Here is a 24,071-nt window from a genome sequence, read left to right as displayed (position 1 = left end):
TCCTCTGCGTGGTTTTCAGCAGGATACCTTTCTCCACGGAGAGACCGTTCTCTTCCCACTTAAACCCCCAAGCCTCCACTTCCCCCTCCGGAAGTCAGCGGCCCCTCCCCGAGGGCTTTGTAGGTCTCCAGGCACCAAGGCAGCGACGCCAATGAAGATGAGTCAGCGCTGATTTCCCAGCTGGTAAACTCACGACTCATTACCTTTGGTGGTTTTGCACAAAGCCCAGAAAGCTTCGTGAGCCGAGGTTAAGGTCTGCAGTCACTTTTGGTTCTTCTATATGAACCTCGAATTAAGAGGGACAATTCTTAGTGATTAAGATACCGGTTTCTTAAGCTAGTGTCCCCAGGAAAGGGACCAGAGTAATTGCAGCCTCCTGGAATCCCAAAGTGGCTCCTGTACCTGAGCAAGCCGGAAGCTTTGCACTCTCTTGTGACTAAACTCTTTGAGCATAGTGGGATAGTTGAGGGAAACTTGACCTCGTTATTACTGACAGATGTGGAACAAATAAAATCGTATAGTTTTACTAGTTTATTACTTACAAACGCATTCTAAATAAGCCATTCACGGCAGAATACCAAAATGTAGTGGACAGCAGTAGTCCAGTGGGAAATTTTGTGTTAGTGAAGATGACTGATAATTTAGAATGTGATATGAATCTGCTGTAATTATACCTTGAGCCATTGGTTGAGTTAGAAATCAGTCCACTCTTGGGGGGGAGGGGGAGAAGCTTAACCATTCCCCTCACTAGCTTGAAGTTTTTTTTCTCCATTGCACTTTTTACTTTGTCATATATAGTATAATTTACTTACTTGTTATAGCCATCATCTGTTGTTTGTCCCACACCAGAGTTAAGCTCGATGAAGGCAGAAACTTTTTTTTCTGCTTACTATTGTGTTTCAAAGGCCAAGAACAGTTTTGGCCCAAAGTAAGCACTCAGCATACACTTATTGAATGAATGAACAAAATGAGTATGTTATTTTTCAAAGAGCATGAAGTAGAGCCGAGAGTCGGCTTGCATGATTGACAGGTACATAGTTTTGGAACATAGTTTTGTCCGAAGCCCTGTTAGTAAAGGTAGTCAAAATATGAACAAATGTTTATGGAATATCTACTGTACCCCAAATGATAACTTTTCAAATTTCCCAGAATTTACCATCTCTTCTCCATTAAACATTCTGACATTTTTATATTTGGGCCTGTGCGGTTCACCTCCATCGCATCTCTTTTGGTGGTATGATCATACCAGATAACGAATATTTGTTGAAAGAGCAAGGGAGTGAACTGGATTAAGGCATGAGGTTACCTGGGAATTCATTTATTTATCACATGAACAGACACTTGTTTTATAGAATTATGGCCCACAATAGTAGCATTTTGCAAATTGAGGTCTATTTCTCTAAAGGATTTGTAAGTTCTCTATGGTAATTTTTAGGTTTTCATTTCAGTGGTCCTCTGAAACTTTAACCTACATATGTTCTGAGCTATCTGGATAACCAAATACTATCAGGCGGTGTCTTTGTTTTGTATCTCTTTTGAGCATGTTAGCACTACTTAGTGTAGTGTTTTTTGGCAGGTTAGTAAGAAAAAATCAGAGGCATCTTTTAAAATGTAAAAGACTTATTCACCTTAAATGAAGCACAAACGACAGTAAGCTACTCTGTCAGAAGATTTCACAGTAGTTAAAAGGAGAAAAGAGAGAAATGAGCATAACATGTAGTAAAATAGGCTTGCTAAAGTCTGTACCATATTCCTGTTCTGACAGGTGATTGAGTTTGGCAAAGCAGAATCATTGGTGTTTGTAAATTCATATTTTAAATTTAAATTTTGTTGACTTTATAGTTTTGTTTGTGCTTATTTTATAATTTTGTGGGTGTTTTTTGTAGCTACAAAAAGTATAATATAAAGAATTTGAACCCAACTTTATATTTATACATATTTAATAATACATAATGAAAGTAGTTTAAATTACAAACAGGAGACCTTAAAAACGTGTTTTTACCTTTAGTGGATTTTAATAAGGTGTTTATACTTTACTCAAGTTTGTGAAAAATGACATTACAAAGCTTTGGGCTTTAGGGCCAGGACACAGAGTTTACTTTAATCGAGTACAGGTGCGACAGTCCACTGTGGAAAAGATGTTTCTGCTGCTAGTAGTGCTCATGGTGCTGAAAAATAGAAGCAACGGATCTTAGGAAAATGTAGGAAGATTGGTTGGAGAAGATGGAGAAATTTGAGATAAAATTGGAGCTTTCTTTGCAGTTTTGCTTTTGGCTCTGAATCTGTGAGTTCTCATTCTTAGTGATTTTTCTCAAATGGCTAAGTGAAATGCAGTGTTTGTGTTTCCACATTTAAGAGAAGAAAAATGCTAATCAGCACTTCTGTAGATGGTGCAAATCTCTGGTGTGGAACACTGGGAGACCTAAAGCGCTGTTTAAAGTCATTGTGATAGAAGATCAGAGGAAAGAGATGCTATCCCCCCACCCCACTCCATCCCTGGTCCTGCATTGGGAAATAGGAATAGAAAGAAAGGAGGTGGAGGCTTTGCTTTGACTTACTTTAATGAAAGGGGTACTGGGAGCAGGTGTTATTTTAGGGTCAATTTTGCTGCCGTGTCCAGAGCAATACTATCTAGAGTTCAGTCAGTCCACAGACATTTCTTGAGCATCTCTATGTGCCAGGCATTGTGTAGGGAGCTGAAGACAGTGAACAATACAGGGTCCATGCCTTTGGGACTTAGGTAAAGCTAATCCTTGTTGATTCTGTTGTATCACGTCCCTGTATTCACTTGGTACAATTTAGTTGAATATGAGTGGGCAATGTGGACATTTTTAGTGCAGTCTTTATGTTGATTTGCGTAATTTCTGGGATGGAATACAGAATTAGAAACTGTAAAGGCTCAGATTAATTTGTTCTTATCTTTCTCTGTTTTTAAGGGGTGTTATGAAAGTTGACATAAATCTTCAGAAAGTGGACAGTGATGGCTGGTTTTCAGGAACTCACAAATGTCACCTTAACAATTCAGAGGTAAGAAGGTGAAGATAAAATCCTCTGAAATCAGAAACGAACAAATGTATAACTTTAGAATTATATTGTATTTATATGGGTAAGTGAACAAGACGCATCTTACTGGGAAAGAAAAGTGTCGTATACAGTTCTGAATTGTTGCCAAATGAACTGAAAGGGGTAGAAAATTTTGTGCTGATTTGGGGACTAAGAGAAAGCTGAAGCTAAAAATATGTCCGGAGTTTGGCGTTAATCAAAGGCCGAGCCTATTCTTCAAAATGGGCTAGAAATTCAAATAGCAATAAAGTGAGAAATCCAGGAGGGGTCAACCGGATTATGCACATTTTTATGCAGTATGATGCTTGTTGAAACACTGTGCTGTGCATTCAGACACGCTGCCATCTGCTAGAATCGTGATCAGGTATGGCAGGGCAATTTGGAAAACAAAGAGAAAACCATTCAGGGACCTGGATAAGGAATATGTATATTTGTGTATGTTTTTCCAATTTTTAGCTCCTCTGTGCTCGATTTCATTGGACTCTGGTTGGTAAAAAACAGGCATAGAGATCATACTTCTGGAAATAAGACTGTTACTTGTCTTTCGTAGTTTCAAAGAGGAAATGGGATGACATCCTGATTTCATTTTCAGTAATCCATCTCTCAGGTCCCCAAATGCTGTGAAACAACTGTACAATGAAACTCCTGATCTTAAATAAATACTTGGGCTGTCCTAACTTTGAGTCCATGAATTTGTGAGGAAAGTCAACTTAATTTATTTAAAATACAGGGGAGATTGCCATAAATGTAGTAATTTAAATCTTCGATTTTAATTTTTGTCCTTGCAAAAGATGGTTTTATATAGTGCATCTTTTTTTCTGTCTGATACGATGCTCTTTTTTATTTTAATTTTATTTTAATTTCGGTAGAGTTAATATACAGTGTTATATTAGTTTCAGGTGTACGGTACAATGATTCAGTACGTAGTGCTCCACCACAATATTCTTCAACCCTCCTACCCCCTAAAACCCTCAGAACTCCCCACAACCCTCTAAATCCATCATACATCCCTACCATATCCCTGTGACTCCTGCTTCCTTAGTACCTCCTGTACATTCCCACACACCCCCATAACCCCTCCCACATTTCTGTACATATCCACATAGCCAACCCTCAACACAGCCCTCACTTCCTTCACTCCCCCACCCCCACATTGGGACTCAAATTATGTAAGTGAAATGTTTCGGTCTTGTCAAGTCATAGAAGTTAAGGTCCCCGTTTTGCTTCCTTTCACTCTTTGTTCTTTTGATTTTGAACTTTTCTGAGTTTCTCCTTCCCTTTGGATGAATCTGGCATTTCTAAAGATATGAATTTCAATCACTGCTCTAGTGAACGTCTTTAGTCTGATTATTATCTCTATGCCAATAGCATATAACTATTTAGGCTTGTCTTTTAGCCAGGGTGGAAGTTTTTTGCATGGATGTTGTAGTGTAGATATTGATGTGTATGTGCTCCTTTCTGTACAGCCTTGTGTCAGTGGTGCTCCTGGGTGGTTTGGAAAAGCAGTCTGTCTACAAACAAAGAGGCATTTACTTTTCAGTTTGTTACAGTTGCTGCTTGCCTCTTATAATCTTGCTGTAGATTTTTCCCCCCCCTTATAGCACATCTATTTGACTAGATGGTTATATTGCAAGAATCTCTTTCTCCTTCTGGAAGATTGATTTATTTTCATTTTACCAGGATTATTAATTTTCTGGGTGGTGTGTCTTTTTAAAGCTTTCAAATATACTAAGTTATTTCAAGATAAAAATTTATCCTCTGTTCTGGTTAAGAAGGATTACATTGAAATATGTAACATTTTGAATTGTATATGGGAGCATTATATTTTTCAGATTCCTGTAGGAAAAACTGGGAAAACATATCCTACAAGACTACTTACAGTTCAATGATTCTCATTTGAAAATGTTGTCAAAAGAGGCTCAATGATCAAAAATAACATTCATAAACAGTGAATGTACAAAATGCATATTTTGACTTAGGCTCCATCTGTCTCCACCTTCTTCCCTTGCCAGGTGCTAGAATTGGAAGTGGGACACCGTGGTGTCCTGGCTGGGCCCTGGAGGCCATTGGTGGGTAGTCTGACTCACACAGGGCTGCCGTGGAGCTCCTCACACTGTTTTGTTGGGCTTCTCTAAGGTCCTGTAGTTGGCGCTGGTCACTCTAAGTATCTAAAACAATTCCATACCACATCTTCAGTCTAGGGACTAGCAGTGGTCTTTCAGTCCTTTCCTGTACTAATGTGAGTTGGAGATGAAGAACTGGCTTCTCTTGACCTTTTTATTGCTTGGGAAAACAAAGAAAAGTCACTTGTTTGGGGTATATTTCATCTACACTGGCTCACCTTTGTTCACCTGTTTTCTGTTATGGACCCCAAGGATCACTGTGTAAAGTGGCTTATTTTGGGAAGTAGTTAACGTGATATCTGTAGGGTGTAGGGGCCTATCTTTATGAATATCCATATCATTAGAAACAGAGATACTCATCATGTGTATTGTGGGTTTTATCTTGCCAGTGTTTACCATTCTTCTCATACAAATACTAGTGGAAGTCACACATTTTAGTTATATTGAGGCAAACTTTTCACTTTTAAAATGTTTCTGGTGTGTTGAATTTTTAGCCGTCAGGGTATCTTAAGCCAGAACAGTGAGTCTGATGTTGGAAACAGGTAAGTGGCATGTGACCAATGACAAAAGCCGCAGGAGCATTTTAGGAAGGCATGGAATGGTTTGTGAGGAAAATAATTTCTCCGTGAGCTTGCGTCCTTCTAGGAACTAGGAGGCCACTAAGTATTTTTCGAAGGGCATAGTAAAACAGGATCTGAACCGACATCCTGAACTGGATTGCAGGATTATTCTGGCTGTTTTTATAAGTGATCCAGATCGTTGCAACAGGGACGTGATCATGTTGTCAGTATTCATTTAAATAATTCTGGGCTGATTTTCCTATCATTGTTTGCGCTGAGTACACAAAATCCTCTCACAGAACAGTTTATTAAAAACATTAAAATAAATCGACGTTCATTTTTGTTTTAAAGGTTGTCTTTTGCTTTGTTTCCATTACAAGAATTTTTAAAAATCACTATTTAGAGTAGGACAGTGGCCTTGAAAGTTTTTGATTGTATTCTATTAGTAAAAATGTTCTGAGTATCCACCCATGGTGTATGTGTATTTTTAATCTAGAAAGTATGAGTTTTTTCTTGTATTTATGTATTCTATACATTATAAATTAGAAAACCTGGGTTGAGGATAAAATAATATTTTAATGTAGCTTATGTATTAAAGTATTATATCTTTAATAAGAACAATAATTGATTCACAGTTATGCTTCATCATTTTTTAAAATCGTAGTTTAATACTTAGTAATGCAATGATTCAGAGGTCTCTACGTTCAGTTTATTTTTATACTTTGTTTTAATGTCTGTCGTGGTTGAAAATATGCCTCACAAGGATATGTCATTCCAAATTGAAGAAGTAATTTGTTGACTGTGTTTGCTAAATGACAGTGTTCATTTTTCAGTTCCATGTACCAGTTTTGCACAGGTTTTTGCAAAATGAGCTGGCAGTCTTTCATCTAACCTGATGTTGGTTGGTCCTTATAAAGTATTTGGAAAGCTGGGAATTTTAGTATTTTCAGTGACTAGCTTAAAAAGTCCACTTACACTTTTGTGAGGAGTATTTCCAAACAGATTAGGAAATTTTATTCCAAACTTTAAACTATATGGTTAATGAGTATTTATAATTTTTTGGCAATGAACACCACATAATACCGAAAACATTTTCAAATACGCATTTTCAAAATGCTCACTTCAGAAGGCTTTCTCACGGATGATTAAACTGTCGCTTTTACTTTGAAGGAACAGCTTATATGTATTTTTGAAAATACCTGCTTCACAGGCCGTATCGACAACCACTTGTCATCGTAGAGCAGGTCAGCAAATTTGGAGCATTTTCTTTTTCTTTCTTTCTTTCTTTTTTTTTTTTAAAGACTCTAATTTATTTATTTGTCAGAGAGAGAGAGCGAGAGCGAGAGAACACTAGCAGGGGAGCGTCAGGCAGACAGAGAAGCAGGCTCCCCACCCAGCAAGGACCCTGACTAGGCCCTGGATCCCAGGATCCTGGGATCATGACCCTAGCCGAAAGCAGACACCCAGGCGTCCCATCTTTTTTTTTTTTTTTTTAAGAGTAATGCATAACTAGTCTTTGCGTTTAGAAACAAGTAGTTCCCTTTGAGATAATCAGAAAATCTTTGTGTGGGGAAAAGGTTTTCCAGGTCACACACCATCTCATTTTGAAGAATTGTAAGTATTTTACAATTTAAAATAATATACTCTGTAAATCCACTTAGATGGTCAGATGTAAATGGTAGTACATTGAAATTTGAAAGTAGGTGAAGGGACCAGTTAACCACCGTCGATATTGGTGCCTGGGAACTCCTAGTTTTCCTTCAGGATACCTCAAGTGACTTACCAGTATTGTGGTCATTTGACATGTGGACTGAGTAAGAGCATTAATGTCTATCCAAGTCTTAAGTTAGTAAAGCTTGATTTCTTATTTTTTTTAATAAAAAGGTTAAATATAAGTAGAAGTTCTATTTTCTTTTCACATGCCAATTCACCTCTTGTGTCCTCTGCTTTGGAGACTACGTCTTGAGGTTGTCAGATTTGCTATTCTACCTAGAATCACCTGAACGGTCGTGTTGTCAGCTCAGCCAATGGTTTCATGTAGTTCTAAGAGAGTTTTCTGATCTCTCTTTTTTCCTACTGTTAGATGGGAATCCACTTGTAACTTTTTACGACTCCATTAGATCTAAGTTAATAATCTCTAAAGATATAATTTTAGGAAGTTAAAAATGTAAGAAAAGGTGTCATTTAGTGTGCAAGAAAAGAAATTAAGTGCAAAAATGTAAGGAAAGCAGAAGGAGTTAATCATTGTCTTTTGGAAGCTGTCTTATATGCAGAATATAGCTTACTCATTTGTCTGCAATAGGATTTAGAGTACTTTTCCCGAGATCTCTTACTGAATTCAGTGACGGAGTGAAATTGCATAGAAACAGCTGAATGTTAGTTCTCACCTTGTGGCTGTAATCGCACCAATCTCTTCTTTTCTCTTTAATCTCTTCTTTTCTCTAGAAAGGTTCTGCTTTACAAATGTTATTGTTGGGGAGCATGTGGAGAAAGGGGAACCCTCTTACACTGTTGATGGGAAGTAAGTTGGTACAGCCACTTTGGAAAACAGTATGGAGGTTCCTCAAAAAGTTAAAAATAGAGCTACCCTATGACCCAGCAATTGCACTACTGGGTATTTACCCCAGAGATACAGACGTAGTGAAGAGAAGGGCCATATGCACCCCAATGTTCATAGCAGCAATGTCCACAACAGCCAAACTCTGGAATGAGCTGGGATGCCCTTCAAAAGACGAATGGATAAAGAAGATGTGGTCCATATATACAATGGAATATTACTCAGCCATCAGAAAGGATGAATACCCACCATTTGCATTGACATGGATGGGACTGGAAGGGATTATGCTAAGTGAAATAAGGCAGAGAAAGACAAATATATGGTTTCACTTATATGTGGAACATAAGGAATAGCATGGAGGACATTAGGAGAAGGAAGAGAAAAATGAAGGGGAGGGGGATCAGAGGGGGAGATGAACCATGAGAGACTATGGACTCTGGGAAACAAACTGAGGGTTTTAGAGGGGAAGGGGATGGGGGGATGGGTTAGCCTGGTGATGGGTATTAAGGAGGGCACGTGTTGCAATGAGCACTGGGTGTTGTACACAAACGATGAGTCATGGAGCACTACATCGGGAACTAATGAAGTAGTGTATGGTGACTAACATAATAAAAAAATATTGTTCTCCTGTCTTTAGAACTCTGCTATTTTCTACGATGGTCACTAGCCACATGATGGCTACTGAAATGCAAAGCAGTTAAAATGAAACAAAATGAAGAATTCAGGTCCTTCCTAGCCTGATTTCAAATGTCTAGTAGCCACGTGTAACTAAGGCTACCATATTGAACAGTGCAGTGGATAGCTGTGCTCTAGAATACGGTCCAGCTTATAGTGTAGTCGAAACACACAGATTATTGAAACCTTTCAACTCTTTGAATTTCCTCTGATAGTAACACTGCCTTCAAATCCACTAAGGGACGTTTAAGGACAAACTTGAAATGAATTTTGGCTTATGCAGGCATTCTTATGATCTACTGTATTATCTCAGTTGAAAATAAATATTGAGAAACTTGCACACCGTTTTTAATGCCATTATTTTACACTGAAAACTGTAAAAATCTTTCAGTAAATGAAGAAAAGTATAAGCAATCTTTTAGACATTTAAATTTCTTCTGTATTTGTAGTAAAACTTCTCTTTCCCTTCATTACTAATACAAAATTGGTTAAGGTGAAGTCATACCCTCCTACTAGAATACACGGCAATGATCAGGTGTTCACTGGCGCTTAGCAGTATCTGACACATTTGTTGCATTAATGGAGGCAGCCCACTCTGTTGCTAGATGGCCTCGCTATAACATACAGCCACTGCTTTTGATTTCTACCACTGGAATTGCCCAAAAATAGAGTTAAAACTTTTTTCTTCCTACTAGTCATTCATTCAGATATTTGAAGATTGCTGTCAGTCTGCTTCTAAGTCTTCTTTCTAGGCTAAATATTCCCTGGTTTAGTCAAGTATCCTTGCTTTACTAGACTTAACAAAAAAAGGCCATACCACTACTATATGGATCCCCATTTGTTTCTGAAGTTCATAGAGCCCTAACTTGTTTGGGTTTTGTTACATAGTCCTTTCTTAAATTATTAGAAACTGATTATATTTGCCAGAGTTTTTCAGTATGCTCCTGAGAGTTATTTGGACTAGATATTCTGGAATTGTTCCCAAAGTAGGGTTGCTATGCCCAAATAACAGTACCAGGGTACCTAAAAAGTCAGTTAAGGGAAAGCTGGTTTTCTCAGTTACAGAAAGATGTTTTCAGCAACTGAGCCAGGAGTTCCACAGTGGCTATCGCCATCTTGTGGTTGGGGGAAAGAGAGAGGCAGGGACAGGGACAAGGACAGGGACAGAGACAAGAGGGAGAAGGAGAGGAAGGGAGTCACTGATAGGAAAATCTAAAATCGCTATCGGAATACTGTATGTTTTTCCTTATGCCTAGTTGAAAGCTGGTTTGTATGTTAGGTCCCGGTCAAGTCTTGGACAGCTGTTTCAAACATTGCCTCATGCTATCCAGTTCTGACTCTAAATAGGTATCCTAGGCTTCTCTGTTTGAGGCCTGCTTTAAAAGTTTGCTGAACAATTATTCTTATTGATACTTATTATTGTAATTAACAAGACAGTTTTTTTAAACATGGGACATGTTTTCTAATACATTACCTCAAATTCATTGTTTTCATTCATTCAATGTGTATTTATTAGCACCTGCTTTATACCAGGCACTGTTTCAGTGTCTTGAGATCACAATGGTGAACAAGACAGAGGAAATCCATAATTTAAAAGAAATCATTTCATTCTAGAGGGAAGCAGAGAACTTAAAAATATATCAATTGACTTTAACTTTTTAAAATACTAACTTTGCTAAGGGACTAAAATACTGCCCATTAATTTTTGAGACACAGGAATGAATCATCCCTATCATAAAAGACAAGTCTTTACACATCTTCCAGAAGTGCAAGACTTTACATATTGAATTAGCAAATAGTAAAAAAAAATTATAATGCTCATTGTTGGTGAGGTTTTTGCAAAATGGACATTCTCGTGCATTACTGTGCAAATTTTTCTCAAACTTTCTGGAAATATGGTAAAAATGGGTCACCATTAAGAATGTCATTCTTCTTTGTCCCATATGTCCTTTTTCTTTCACCTTACAGGACCTATCAGCAGCACCTGATGTTGTTGATCCCTCTCTTTCAGAATCTTTACTTGGCTCCCAAGCTACCGCCCTCTGTTGGTTTTCCTCTTACTTGACATCTCCCTCTCTTGACTGGCTCCTCCCTTTGTAAGGGAGTACCAAGGCTCAGTCTTTGACCTCTCCTTTGCCATCGCATTATTTTTCTTTCTTTCTTTTTAAGATTTTATTTATGTATTTATTTGAGAGAGAGACAGAGCAGGAGCAAGGGAGAGGGAGAAGTAGGCTCCCCCCTGAGCAGGGATCTGGGATCATGACCTGAGCCGAAGGCAGACACTTAACCGACTGAGCCACCCAGGCACTCCTCTCCATTTTCTTCTAATGTGATCTCATACAGTCGCATGGCTTGAAGTACAACAGATGTGCCAAGTATTGAATTGGTATTGAATGCCATGTTTATACCCCAGGCTGGACAGCTCCTCTGAACTCTATACTCATATTCAATTCCTTTGCAACCTTAACATGTAGCATGAACAAGAAATTCATTTTTATTTTAAGCCGCTGAGAATTTGGGATTGTTCCTGAAACATAAACATGGCTAAACTGACTGCTACAGAACACTGGCCAAATGCCCATGATCTCTTGGCTAGCTACTTGAATTCACTTGCTAAATAGCTTTCCTGCTTACAATCTTCCCCCCCTAAACTACCCTTCCCACCAGCCAGCTTGATTCATGGAAAAGCTACTCCTCTATTCAAATCCCGCAAAGGCCTCACTTTTCTAAGTGTAAAAGTCAAAGTCCTTATAAGAGCCTACTAACCCCTCTCTGGCCCCTCACGTCTCTGATCTTTCTTGACCCGTTTCTGTCCTGCACTCCTGTCTGATCACAATGGACACCCCACTTTTTCAAACATCCCAGCTCAAGGTCTTTGCACTGGCTCTTCCCCCAAATGCCCATATGGCTCTCTCTCTGCTCCTTACATTGCTCAAACTGACTTGTCATAGGGCATAACCTGCCCACCACCTTCCCTAGGACCCCCAACCCCTAATGCTGACCTACTTGTTTCCCCCACAGCATTTATCACTTTCGCATAGAACTCATTTAAATATCATGGGCCTTTTCTGCTTCCCTAACTGAAATACGAACAGGGGTTTTAGTTTTGTGCACTGGTGTAGTTTCAGTGGGTGTCGGGGCGGGGGTTGGTGGTGAAAGTCCAGCTGGAGTGTTGTCAGGGAAAAGGGTGGTAGTCCCCAACAAGGGTGGTAGTCCCCAAAGTCCTCACGCCCTGGGGTGCCTGTTTCGGAATGAGCTGGACCAATTTGTTCAGCCGCCAGCACATCACCATACCTCAATTAAGCAGCTTGAGAACTGGGGAAGTTTGTGGTAGCCTGAGGATGGGCTGTGTGGGGAAACCCCAGGCCACCGTGGTCCTCAGCTGGGACCCTGTGAGGAGGAGGTGGTGGGTGGCCAGGGAGGAAGGAGGGCGGGCAGGTGCCCAGGTCCTATAGGCGCTCGGCTCCCCAGCCCCTACTCCGGTTGTCCTGCGGATGGGGGCACACAGCAAGTCCCGCAGAAACCCCAACCAGCAGGGCCCTCCCGCCTGCCCCTCCACGAGGGGGTGGCGCGCGGGGTCGAAAGTCGCACGGCGCGGGTCGCAGGGTCAGGCCTGGGGATGCGAGACCGGGGGCCGCCGGGCTGGTCGCGGGGCCAGGAGCCAGGTGCGGGGCCTGGGGCCGGGCATGGGGTCCGGCGCCGGTCCGAGCCTAGATCCGGCAGCAGGGAGCAAGGAGCGCACTGCAGCCTGCAGCACAAAGCTTCCCAGAAACTGATGTAGGACGGGTCGGTTGCGCCACTCCCCGCGCTCCCTCCACTCCTCAGTGCGCCAGCGCACTCTCCCTCCTCCCATTGGCCACGCCACTCCCCATGGTCACGATTCCTGGTAGGGCCACTGCCACTCCCCCTGAGACAGCCTCACTCTCCTGCTCCTGAAGACAGACATCAGGAGACTTCCAGAAGCTCCTCCAAGAGCGAGAGAGTTCCTCCCACTTTGTGGATCAAATGGCCCCTCCTTAGGGCCTTCTCTGAACCCTCTCCATCACCGTGTTGCAGGATGACTCGGGGGGGCCCCCGCTGCCGCCACCCCAGCCCCCCCTCCACACAGCCGCCCATGCCCATCGCTCTGGGGAGGCTGGAGCTCTCAGCCCCCCCTGGCCGGCCGCACCCCCACCGGGCGGGGCTCGCCCTAGACCCAGCCTGGGCGAAGTGCAATGCGTACTCGTGTCGTAAAGATGCCAGCGGGGAGGGGACGACGCAGTTCGGCGCGTGAGATCGAGGCTGGGTGCGGCATCGTAGCAACACCGCTCTGTAGCTCACGCAGTGTGTCCTTTTGTTAGTGGATGAACTTTACATATACCGCATGTTATAAAATGAAATAAAAACATGAGTAAAGAAATCAAAGGAAAGGGAAAGAAACAAACGTCCTGATAAGATAACACGAGAATGAAGATTCGCAGACGAAAGCAATCTAGCAACTCCACCCTGTTTCTGAAGCTGGGCCAGAAACATCCTCGGGAGCTTCCTAGCTGCCAAAGCAAAAGGGGTCCCAACATTGCTCAGGAGAACAGCTGTCAGCTGGAAGACGTGTGCTTTCCGCTTTGCTCTAAATACACTTACAAAAACTGTGCGGAGCGGAGAGGTGTTCGTGACCGTTTTCTCTGCACAGCGGGCTTTAGGGTGAGTTTTCCCCACTTTGTGCATTTTGTGCTTTCCAAATGCTCTACCCACGAGTGTGTCCACCCGACAGTATTGTTTTCGGGTCGGTTATCTACTGTCACAGTGACAACCACAAGAGACAACCACAAAACCTCAGTGACCAGACCAAGACAAGCACTTGCTTCACTCACAAATCTGGGCGTTGTGTGGGCAGTTCTGGGAGGGGGACTGGGGAGACATTCATGTTTCAGGGTCAGCCGGGTCGGCCGGGTGGCCTCGCTGAGCGCCGCCCCCTCAGCTGGAACTAGTGGCAGGTGTGGCTCAGCTCCGTGGGGGCTCGGGCTCCAGCAGCTGAGCCCCCGTGCCAGTGCAAGTCCGTTCAGGCCTAGGCACCCCACGTGCCACGGCCATGGCAAGTCCAAGGGCACCTCAGATCCAAGAGGAAGGAGATCCCTCTCGACCGGTGTGCAGAGGGTTGGCATTGGGCTGGCACCAGGCCCCCTGGACACCCCCGTGAGCCCCTCGGCACACCGACAGGGGCACAGCAGGGCTCAGTATCAGACCGTCCCCGCTCAAAAATGACCAAAACCTTAAAACATCCGGACACTCACCAGTGATGCATTTGGGGAATGCAGGCTCCAGGAATCCCCTGGAAAGATGCCCACCTTCCAGAGATGGTACCTGAATGGCTATGGTAATACCTCAGAGCCGACCCAGGGCCTCTGCCCCACTGCACCCCAGCCCCCAGCTGCTGGCTGTCACTCCCGGGAGCACAGCACACACCCCCGCCGACGTGGAGCCCCAGCCTTTTGTCCAGGGAGCACCCTTCCCGGCTTACGGCATGGAGAACACCTGCTGGGCTTCACTGTGATGTTTCTTTCCTTCCAGGATAACGACGTCCACACCTGCTCAGCTCCAGGAACAGACCACGCGAGCGATCACGCGGCATCGTCCCAGTGGCTGCGAACAGCGCCTACTTCTCTTACTGCCCCACAGGGCCAGGACGTGGAGGGCAGGGCCTTCGCCTGATGTCCAAACCGCCCTCGGTCCGTCTTGACTTTCGTGTGAAGACTTGGGGAGGAAAGCAGGTCTCAGAGAAGTTGAGAAATTTGGCCCAAAGTATGGGAGCTGGGACTTAAATCAGGTCATTCTGGCCCCAAAGCCTGAGCTCTTCACATCAGTCAGAGAAAGAAGTGAGAGGTTGGAGTGATTCGCATCAGTAACTCTGATTTTCCAGACTCTGACCTGGAGAAAATTGTGCAAATACCATAGGGTGGCCACCGGAACTCACTCCCGCACGCTCAGAGAGCATTGCTCTGCGCTCGGCGCTGAAGGGGGTGTGCTCGGGTACGTGAGATCCGGCAGCCCCTGGTTTTAAAAGCTTTAGAAGTTCAGGCAGCTATTAAAACTCCAGTAACGTAAAAGGGAAACAGATGGCAGGTGCCCAACCAGGTGGCACAGATGTGGTGACAATATTGGCTCATTACAAAGTGGGGCACAGGGCCTCACCGAGCGCCCTCTTCCTGATGTGAGAGTTTGTTCATATGAAACCTCTTTCAAAGGCACACACACCCAAGGACTGGCCTTCATCCACAGCAATGAGGCATGAGGGGGAGGGCCCCAGGGCATGGGGAGGTGATCTAGAACCGGTAGGAGTAGAGCGGGGTGGGGTGGGGAGGCTGGGCACCAGGGCTCGTAGGTTCTGGGAGGGAGGGACCAGAAGAGAGAACTGTGTCCCATTCTGCCCCATATTCCAGGTGGCTAATAGGGCCTCGGGGGGAAACCGCCTTCTGTGTTTCTTAGGGAAACATATTAACTGTGTGGGGGGAGGCAGAACGTGGCAGTCCTGGGACCAGGAAACGCAGGGACATAGACAGCAGACTTAAAACCCACCGGGTCTGTGCAGCAGGACCACCCCTTTGTCCCTTTGTTCTGAGGGCGTGCTCTTGGGACAAAGTCTTGAAATACCCCAATAGGCTAACTCAGAACTGTTAATGACTAGTTTTTACATATAACAAGCTTACTTTTCTTTTTTTTTTATTTTAAGAATTTATTTATTTAGAGAGAGAGAGCAAGTGGGGGTTGGGACAGAGGGAGAGGAAGAGAGAATCTCAAGCAGACTCCAGGCTGAGCATGGAGCCCAATGTGGGGCTTGATCCCATGACCCTGCGATCATGACCTGAGCCGAAATCAAGAGTTGGACACTTAGCTGACAGAACCACCCAGGCACCCCATCACAAGTTTTATTTTCAAAAAGAGTATGTCCTTTGAATTAAAGGGGAGAGGAACCTTGAACCAGCCCATGGGTTATACCACAACTTGGCTGGGAGGCCACTTCCCCAGCATATGGGAAGGCCATTCCCAGGGAAACATGGAGGTCAGGAGGCCATTCCCAGGGAAAAGGTGGGTGCAAAGGTCATTCCTGGGGGAACAGGTAGATGGAAAGACCATTCCCAGGGAACACATAGGCAGGCAAGCCATTCCTGAGGGAGCAGGTGGGTGAGAAGGCCCCTCCCTCGCAGGGAGCAGGTGGCCCTTCCCTCGCAGGGAGCTGGTGGCCCCCAGCAAACCTGCCCCCCCCCCCCGCTGTTCGGCAGCATCAGGTGAGGGGTGAGGCATCCCTCTCGGCTTCCCGCTGGAGAGGCTTATGCTGGAGAGCACTTGTCCCCTCGCAGCCCCGGCCCCATTCTCCGTCCAGCTGGAGCGACGGAAACATTCACTGGAGAGGCCTCCCGACACAAGCTTTTCACAAACCCACAAGCTAGAACCACTGAAAGGGACCTTACTCCTAAGGAACTCACTAGCGCCCTCCACGTGCCCCCTGCAGGGATGCTGCCCCAGGGCCTCAGCAACCCAGTGCCACTAAGCTGGGGCTGTCCTCACGAACTTTGTCACCTCTTTGCACCCCTCTTGAGGCACACAGCCCGCTGGCATGGAAGACAAGGGTCTCTTTCTCCACGTTTCGAGCAAAAGCTGTAAACGACGCATGCTGAGTGCTCACCATTTGGAACTTGCAAACCAGGGAAGAAAGGCCGAATTCTAGAGAGCTGGTTGTAAATTTAAGTATGATGACGGGTTTCGGGGGATGCGGGTGTTGTTCTCAACTACCATAATCGTCAGTATGACGGCATGATTGTATCCTGGAAAAAGTCCACGTGACAAAACTGAAATTAGTCGGAAAAGTCAGTTTTCAACATGCAAATTGCATGCTGTGCACTGCGCCATGATCATTGAAATTCCCAACAAAGATGGAATATTAAATCTAATTAACACCTTCCGAAATTCAATCTTTTCAGCGGAGACTGTTGCAAGAGCAGCGCCCCTGGGCTGCCCAGTGCAGTCTAGGTACACAAGTTCAGAAAGAGGCTAGAAGCGAGGAGTAGCTGACACCATGAGACAATCAGCTGAGTAGGTCATGGTCACTCTTCACACACGAGGGTGGCCATGGCACAGGACAGACGGGTGTTCGTGGAGAGGGCAGGCCACCGGCTTGGGGCCACCAAGGACTCAGCGCCCATGGGCTCCCCGCTGTTGGGAGTCCCATCTGACAAGTGTGGGCGGGTGGTCTCCCCTCCCTGCGGGGGTTGAGGGTGCAGACACTTCTCCTGTAACTCACCATGCATGGATCTCCCTACTTCTGCTTGTTTTTCCAGCCTGGGTGGCCCCTTACTAGCAGGCAGGGGCTCCGAGAGCACATGTGACCTCAGCCACAGAGTATCATGCCTGGGTAATGGCGGCGAGAGGTCAGGGCTCGAGTCACAGAGCTGTCACATGAACAGGAGACTTTGGGTTGGAATCCAGACTTTTTTCTGGAGCTTATTTCCATCATGACTTACCGCATGTGTTTGTAAGTGTGTGTTCATTCAGTGCCTACTTACTGTCTACTATGTGCCAGGCACATCAGTGAACAAAATAGAACAATCCCCCTCTCAACGGGGTCTACACCCGCGAGAGAGACAGACACAGACTGTGACACAGCACAAGGCCTCAGGCGCAGACGTGACAGTGGTAAAGCTGGGGTGTGGGGGGCTCAGGAGGCCTGCAATCTTAGGAGTCATTGGGGAGTGGAATCCATGGGCTGGAATGAACCAGAAATCCTTACAGACACCTGTGAGCCATCCCAGGAGAGACACAGAGGAGTGGGAAGCCCCCCCAGGATAGAACGGAGGGGCATTGGCGTCTAGAGGGGCTGAAGCCCCACCACAGAGGGAGGAGTGTCGGGGGGGGCATGTGGGGAGGGGCTCAGGGAGGGAATCATCCAGAGTGCCAGATGCCCCAAAGAGGAGGCCTAGGAGTTGACTACTACAGAAATTACCTTAAATTTTAAGTTATTTAAATACATTAAGCCCCCCCCAAATAACCCCAGGCCACAGAACCACCAGCCTGCAAAACTTCAGCAAGAAGCAATAAGGAAAAACCAGTCCAATGCACAATAGTAACATCGACAGAAGAGAAGATTATAATTTCACGCCCTTATCTTTTTTTTTTTAAAGGTGTATTTATGTATTTTAGAGGTAGGGGGGCACAACCAGGATGGGCAGGGGGAGAAGGAGAGAGAATCCCAAGCAGACTCCACACTGAGCACAGAGCCAGACTCAGGGCTCTATCCCAAGACCCTGAGATCATGGCCTGAGCCAAAACCAGAGTCAATGGACGACCCCCCCCCCCCCGCCCCTCGGGCCGTGATCTTTTAAAGTGAAGTACGTGGTGGGAGAGAAAGTGTAAACGTTGACAAACAGCTCCAACCCCGAGAAACAAAATCTCAGAGAAGAGAGTAAGTGAACAAAATTCTGAACATTTTCACTAATAAATCTCAATTTGAAAAGAAACACCCAATGGGCAGTTTATGGAAAATGTATGACATGCATCCCGGGCTCAAACGTCACATCCCACCACCGCCCAGCCACCGTACAGAGAGCAGCCTGAGACAGAGCTGACGGGGACGCGGTGGGGGGTGGGGGAGACAGGAGTGGGAACACGGCGACCTGCAGGAGCGGAGCCCAGGACAGGAGGTGAGGCTCTGCCTGGGGGGAGCCCCGTCCTGACAGAACCAGAGGGAATCCACTTGGAGAAGAGGCTGTGCTGGGAGCCCGCTGGAATAATGACCCTCAGCTCTTGACACAACTGCACCAATACAAGAACACATTTCAGCTCCACACACCCCCTTCGCTCCCAGGGACGCCTTCAAGCAGCCCGGAGCAGGTAGGATGCAGAACCCAGCCCTCCAGGGGAAGCTTCCTGTTCTGTTTAGGCCAAGAGAGGACTGTGAGAGAGCTGCCCGCTTAGAGGGAGGGAGGGAATGGGGAGAGAGGAGGGAGGGGGAGGGGAGGGAGTGGGAGGGAATGGGGAGAGAGGAGGGAGGGGGAGGGGAGGGAGGAAGCAGGGAGGGAGGGAGGGAGGGGGGAGGAGGGACAGCCTGACCGAAGGAGAAGGGAGGCATGGGCACTGTTCAACACATCCCAGCTTTAAAGAAAAAAGAGAAGCGGGGAAAGGGAAATCGCATGAGAAATACAGAGGTCAAGCCTACTCTTAAAACATATTCCAAGAAATAGGAAAAGAAGTTTTAATAACCAGTTATTTGAAATTTAGCTAAAAACAGAGTAAGAAATCACAGAATTCAAGGATGAAAGAAGACAACAGAACAAAATGAAAGTCGCAGAGACGTGGAAACAGATGGGAGCCAGTAATTCATCATTAGGGAAGGGATGCCCATGCCCGGGGCCACAGGGAAGCCCTGGCCACTAAGAGAGAAGGCTCCCGGCCGTGCTCAGATACTCACACAGTGAGAACGAACACAAGAGCAACACCGAGAAAGAATGTTCCGTTGAACACGAGAAAACGCCATGTTTGCAAGTTTAAAAACGGTCAAAAATGGCAATTTCATGTGGTTCAACTTAGACACGGAGAGAAGCCAGACAGAAGGGTGATTGGTGTGTCAGAAACACAAATGAGGGGATCCCTCCTACATTGTTGGTGGGAATGCAAGTTGGTACAGCCACTCTGGAAAACAATGTGGAGGTCCCTTAAAACGTTAAAAATTGAGCTACCCTATGATCCGGCCATTGCACTACTGGGTGTTTACCCCAAAGATACAGCTGTAGTGAAGAGAAGGGCCATATGCACCCTGATGTTCATAGCAGCAATGCCCACAATAGCTAAATCGTGGAAGGAGCCGAGATGCCCTTCAACAGATGACTGGATTAAGAAGTTGTGGTCCATATATACATATATACAATTACTCAGCTATCAGAAAGAACAAGTTCTCAACATTTGCTGCAACATGGACGGCCCTGGAGGAGATAATGCTAAGTGAAATAAGTCAAGCAGAGAAAGACAACTATCATATGATTTCTCTCATCTATGGAACATAAGAACTAGGAAGATCGGTAGGGGAAGAAAGGGATAAAGAAAGGGGGGGTAATCAGAAGGGGGAATGAAACATGAGAGACTATGGACTATGAGAAACAAACTGAGGGCCTCAGAGGGGAGGGGGGTGGGGGAATGGGATAGACTGGTGATGGGTAGTAAGGAGGGCACATATTGCATGGTGCACTGGGTGTTATACGCAACAACGAATCATCGAGCTTTACATCGGAAACCGGGGATGTACTGTATGGTGACTAACATAATATAATAAAAAATCATTAATAAAAAAAAAGAAACACGAATGAATAGACAAGAAATACGTTAATGGAATTGAAATGATTTTCCTGAAGTGAAGGAAAAACCACATCTGCAGATAAAAAGGACACTTTCTCTTGTTCCAGGAAAACTCGGTCACAAGCATTGGTCACTGAGACCCATCACAGTGACGTGAGGGATTTCAAGGACGAACGGTGCCTCGTCTGAGTGTCCAGACAGGAGGGCGGCTGTCTGCGTCGGCTACCCCGGGAAAAACGGCCGGCCTCAGGCTCTCCCAGCAGCACTGGGTGCCAGAAGGTTCTGGAATAGCCCACTTGGGTCAGGGTACCCAAGAATCACACAGCCTCTCAACCCCAGAAGAATTCGGCTGGCAGAGCAACCCGAGCCTTCTCGAAAAAAATACTTGACGTTGAAAATTCAGCCATCCACCAACTGAATCAAAAGTATTTTAAAACTTGACAGTGAAAAAGCTGTAATAAAAAGTCGCTGAACCTCTCGAATGTAGAAAGGACCAGAACTGCGTGCAGGGGCCCCGGCGGGTGCAGAACACGCAAGCCTGCAAACGCGGCGTCACCCACGCAAGCTGGGGGCAGCGGGGGGCGGGGGGCACATGGATACAGGGGCATCAGTAGGACTTCTTAAAATTACAATGCTCAAGGTTTTAATTTTAAAAAAGAAACTTGACCTTAACCCCAATTTCTTCACTTCTTTCTTTGATCCTCTAGGTTTTTAAGAACTAATATCACTTATTTAAAAAATATGTATCAACATATATTTCCTTTCTTTTAATTTTTTTATTAATTACAAGTAATATGGAATCTATTAAGTGGCATATTTTAAAAATCACTGATTTTATTTCTGTAAAATGATTTCCATCTACTCTCCGCCAGAAACAGCTGCCTTGAGAAAGCTCCGAAGCGTTGACCCAACATGAGCAGTGGTCAGTACGAGGTGACAAGATTGGAAATGAATTTTTGCTTTGTCATACTTAACAGCACCCTCATAAATGCCATAGTTACTCTGGAAAGAGGCGGCCAGGGTACGGTAATGCCGCGGCCCTGGCCTGGCTGCCTAGCTTCCCCGGGCTTCCCCTGCTGGTACCATTCTTCTCATCTCCGTGTTGGCCGGCGAGGGCCATGGTCCCTGCTCTACCTGTTTTTAAACACACAGCCTTGTCATTTCCGGCCAATTAAAATCATCTCAGAAGATACCTCGTAGTCAAAAATATCCTTCTGTTAAGAAAAAGATGGTCATTACCCCAGCGAGATAGTGATCAGTAGAGAGGTAGCCTGGCTAAATCATAGTGTTTAGAACAAACAAACAAAACCAAAAAAGGACTCTGGTAAAGTCTCCCTGATTTGCCCCCAGCAGCCTGTCCCAGGAGCTTCCTGGACCCCGTCCTCCCCTCTGCCTCCACCCAGGTAACAGGCGAAGGCAGGCCTTCCCATGGTGCGAGCGTGGGAGGGCACAGCTTAGAGCTGTGGTGCCCGCGTGGGTACAGTGCACACGCCCCTGGAGGCCTGCGGACCCCCGGCTCAGGCAGGCTCTGCTACGGCACTGGGTACACTGGCACAGACAAGCCAGTGTGGCCGGACAGGCAGCCAGACAGTGCAGACAAACAGGCCATAGTGTGCAAGGACTCCACACACCCATGGAGGCCAGCTTCTCCTGCAGGGGCAGTCCAAGAGGAGTCCAGAAGGACAGGGGAAACGGGGTGAGGTGCAGAGAAAGGGGAGACACTTCTTACCTCACACGAGTCAGGAGCTCACTCCTGTGCCCTCTAACATGAGTTGAATAGCCATTCTTGTCTTCCTTGGGGTCCCAGGAGGCAGGAAGGTGCCTTGTGTGAAACCGTACTTTCCAGTGCCTGCAGTAAGGATCTGAGCTGTAGGAAGCTGCCGGTAGGGCTTCCAGGAAAGCTGACTGAAGAGGGCTGATTCAGCTGGATGGAATGGAGACGTGATGGCCCCAGCTGCAGCTGCTATCTTGCAACCATGAGGAACTTTGCAGACAGAAAAGGCCTGGGTCCTTAATAACGGGGAAAGGGAGGTGTAACAAACCAACCCTAGACAGCCTACCTCCAGGTTTATCTTATGTAATTAATGTGTTTCATTTTAGATATTTCATGTGAAAGAAAAATAAACTTTTGTCTCTCTGACATGGGTTTTCTGCTACATAGGCATCTGAATCTAATCCTAAGTGATACAGCGAAAATGCTCTGTTAAAAAGTTGGCTGTTTTTCCTGTAAACTAATGCTTGACAAGGGAGCCTAGAATACTTAATGGAGAGAAGACAGTCTGGTCAAGAAATGGTGTTGGGATGATTGGATATTCACATGTACGAGAATGAAATGGACCCTATCTTACCCCACTCACAAAACCATGAACTCCAAGTGGATTCAGGACTGGAAACCCCAAAACTTGTAGAGGAAAATGGGAATAAATCTCCTCGACGTGAGTTTTGGAAGTGATGTCTGGATGTGACGTCTACAGCACAAGCAACAAAATCAAAAATGAATAAGCAGGACTATACCAAACAAAATCTTCCGCACGGCTGAAGGAACCATCGAGTAAGGAAGAAGACAACCTATGGAAGGGGAAAAAATATTTGCAAGCCACATATCTGAAAAGGGACTAATATCCAAAAAATAAAGAGTGCATATAACTCAATAGCAAAAGTAATAATAATAATAATTATTATTATTATACCCAATCTGATTACAAAATGGGCAAAGGACCCCAATAGACATTTCTCCAAAGAAGATACAGATGGCCAACAGGTACGTGAAAAGATGCTCCACATCACCCATCATCAGGAAATGCAAATCAGAACCACAATGAGGTACCACCTCACACCTGTCAGAATGGCGAAAAGCAACAACACAGGAAACAACGGGTGTTGGCGAGGATGTGGAGAAAGGGGAACCCTCCTGGACTGTTGGTGGGAATGCAGACTGGGGCAGCCACTGTGGAGAACAGTAAGGAGGTTCCACAAAAAGTTAAAAATAGAACTACCCTATGATCCAGTAATTGACATACTGGGTATTTACCCAAAGGAAACACTAACTCAAAACAATATCCGCACCCCAACGTTCACTGCAGCATTATTCATGGTAGCCAAGACATGGAACCACCCTGCGTCCGTGGCCGGATGCTTGGATAAAGACCCTGGGTTGCTCACAGCGGACTATCACTCAGCCAGTAAAAGCTAAAGAAACCTTACCGTTTATGACAGCCCCGATGGGCCCGGAGGGCATGACGCCCAGTGGAGTAAGTCAGGCTGAGAAAGACAACTACTGTGTGATCTCACTTGTATATGGAGCTAAACCAAAAATCCACAGACAAGTCTCCAGGTAACAGACAAATAATTCCTGCGGACATAACACACAACGTGCTGAGCGCACGTGATGCCGCGGTAGCTCAGAAGCGGATGCGTGAAGGGAGTAGGTCACGAGTTCTCATTACAAGGGAATTTTTTTCCTTTTCTTTCTTCTTCCCTTTTTTTCTCTGTATTGTGTCTGTAGGAGGAGACGGGCGTTCGCTGGACGTGGGGTGGTGATCGGGAGGATGCGGAGGAAGCCTGCTCCTGTCCCTTCTACGTCGTGCTGAGGATCCTAGGCTGTTCTGTAAGGAAGCAACTGTGAGGACAGGGGTAAGAATCATTCCAGCCACTTGTAGACGACGTAACTCTACTCAGGAGATATGGAGGGAGTAGAGCTAATACAACGTGTGAGACGTCTACAGAGAAAACATCCAAATGGCGCGGAGGTCAAGAGAGCCAAACAATCGCAGG

At 45.4% G+C, this 24,071-nt stretch overlaps 1 long non-coding RNA gene across 1 annotated transcript; it reads left to right on the top strand.

Annotated features, from left to right (window-relative positions):
- Positions 1-22: 22 nt before the first annotated feature.
- Positions 23-15,236, top strand: LOC148107383 (uncharacterized). The gene is made up of 3 exons (XR_015722498.1): positions 23-183; positions 2,937-3,027; positions 14,526-15,236. It is a non-coding gene; the product is annotated as an uncharacterized LOC148107383 (long non-coding RNA).
- The last annotated feature ends 8,835 nt before the right edge of the window (positions 15,237-24,071 follow it).

This window comes from Ursus americanus, chromosome 31 (assembly GCF_024610735.1).
Source record: "Ursus americanus isolate L20-20 chromosome 31, mUrsAme1.1.p, whole genome shotgun sequence".
In the NCBI taxonomy this organism is placed as follows: domain Eukaryota; kingdom Metazoa; phylum Chordata; class Mammalia; order Carnivora; family Ursidae; genus Ursus; species Ursus americanus.
This window is presented reverse-complemented; position numbering and strand designations above follow the sequence as displayed.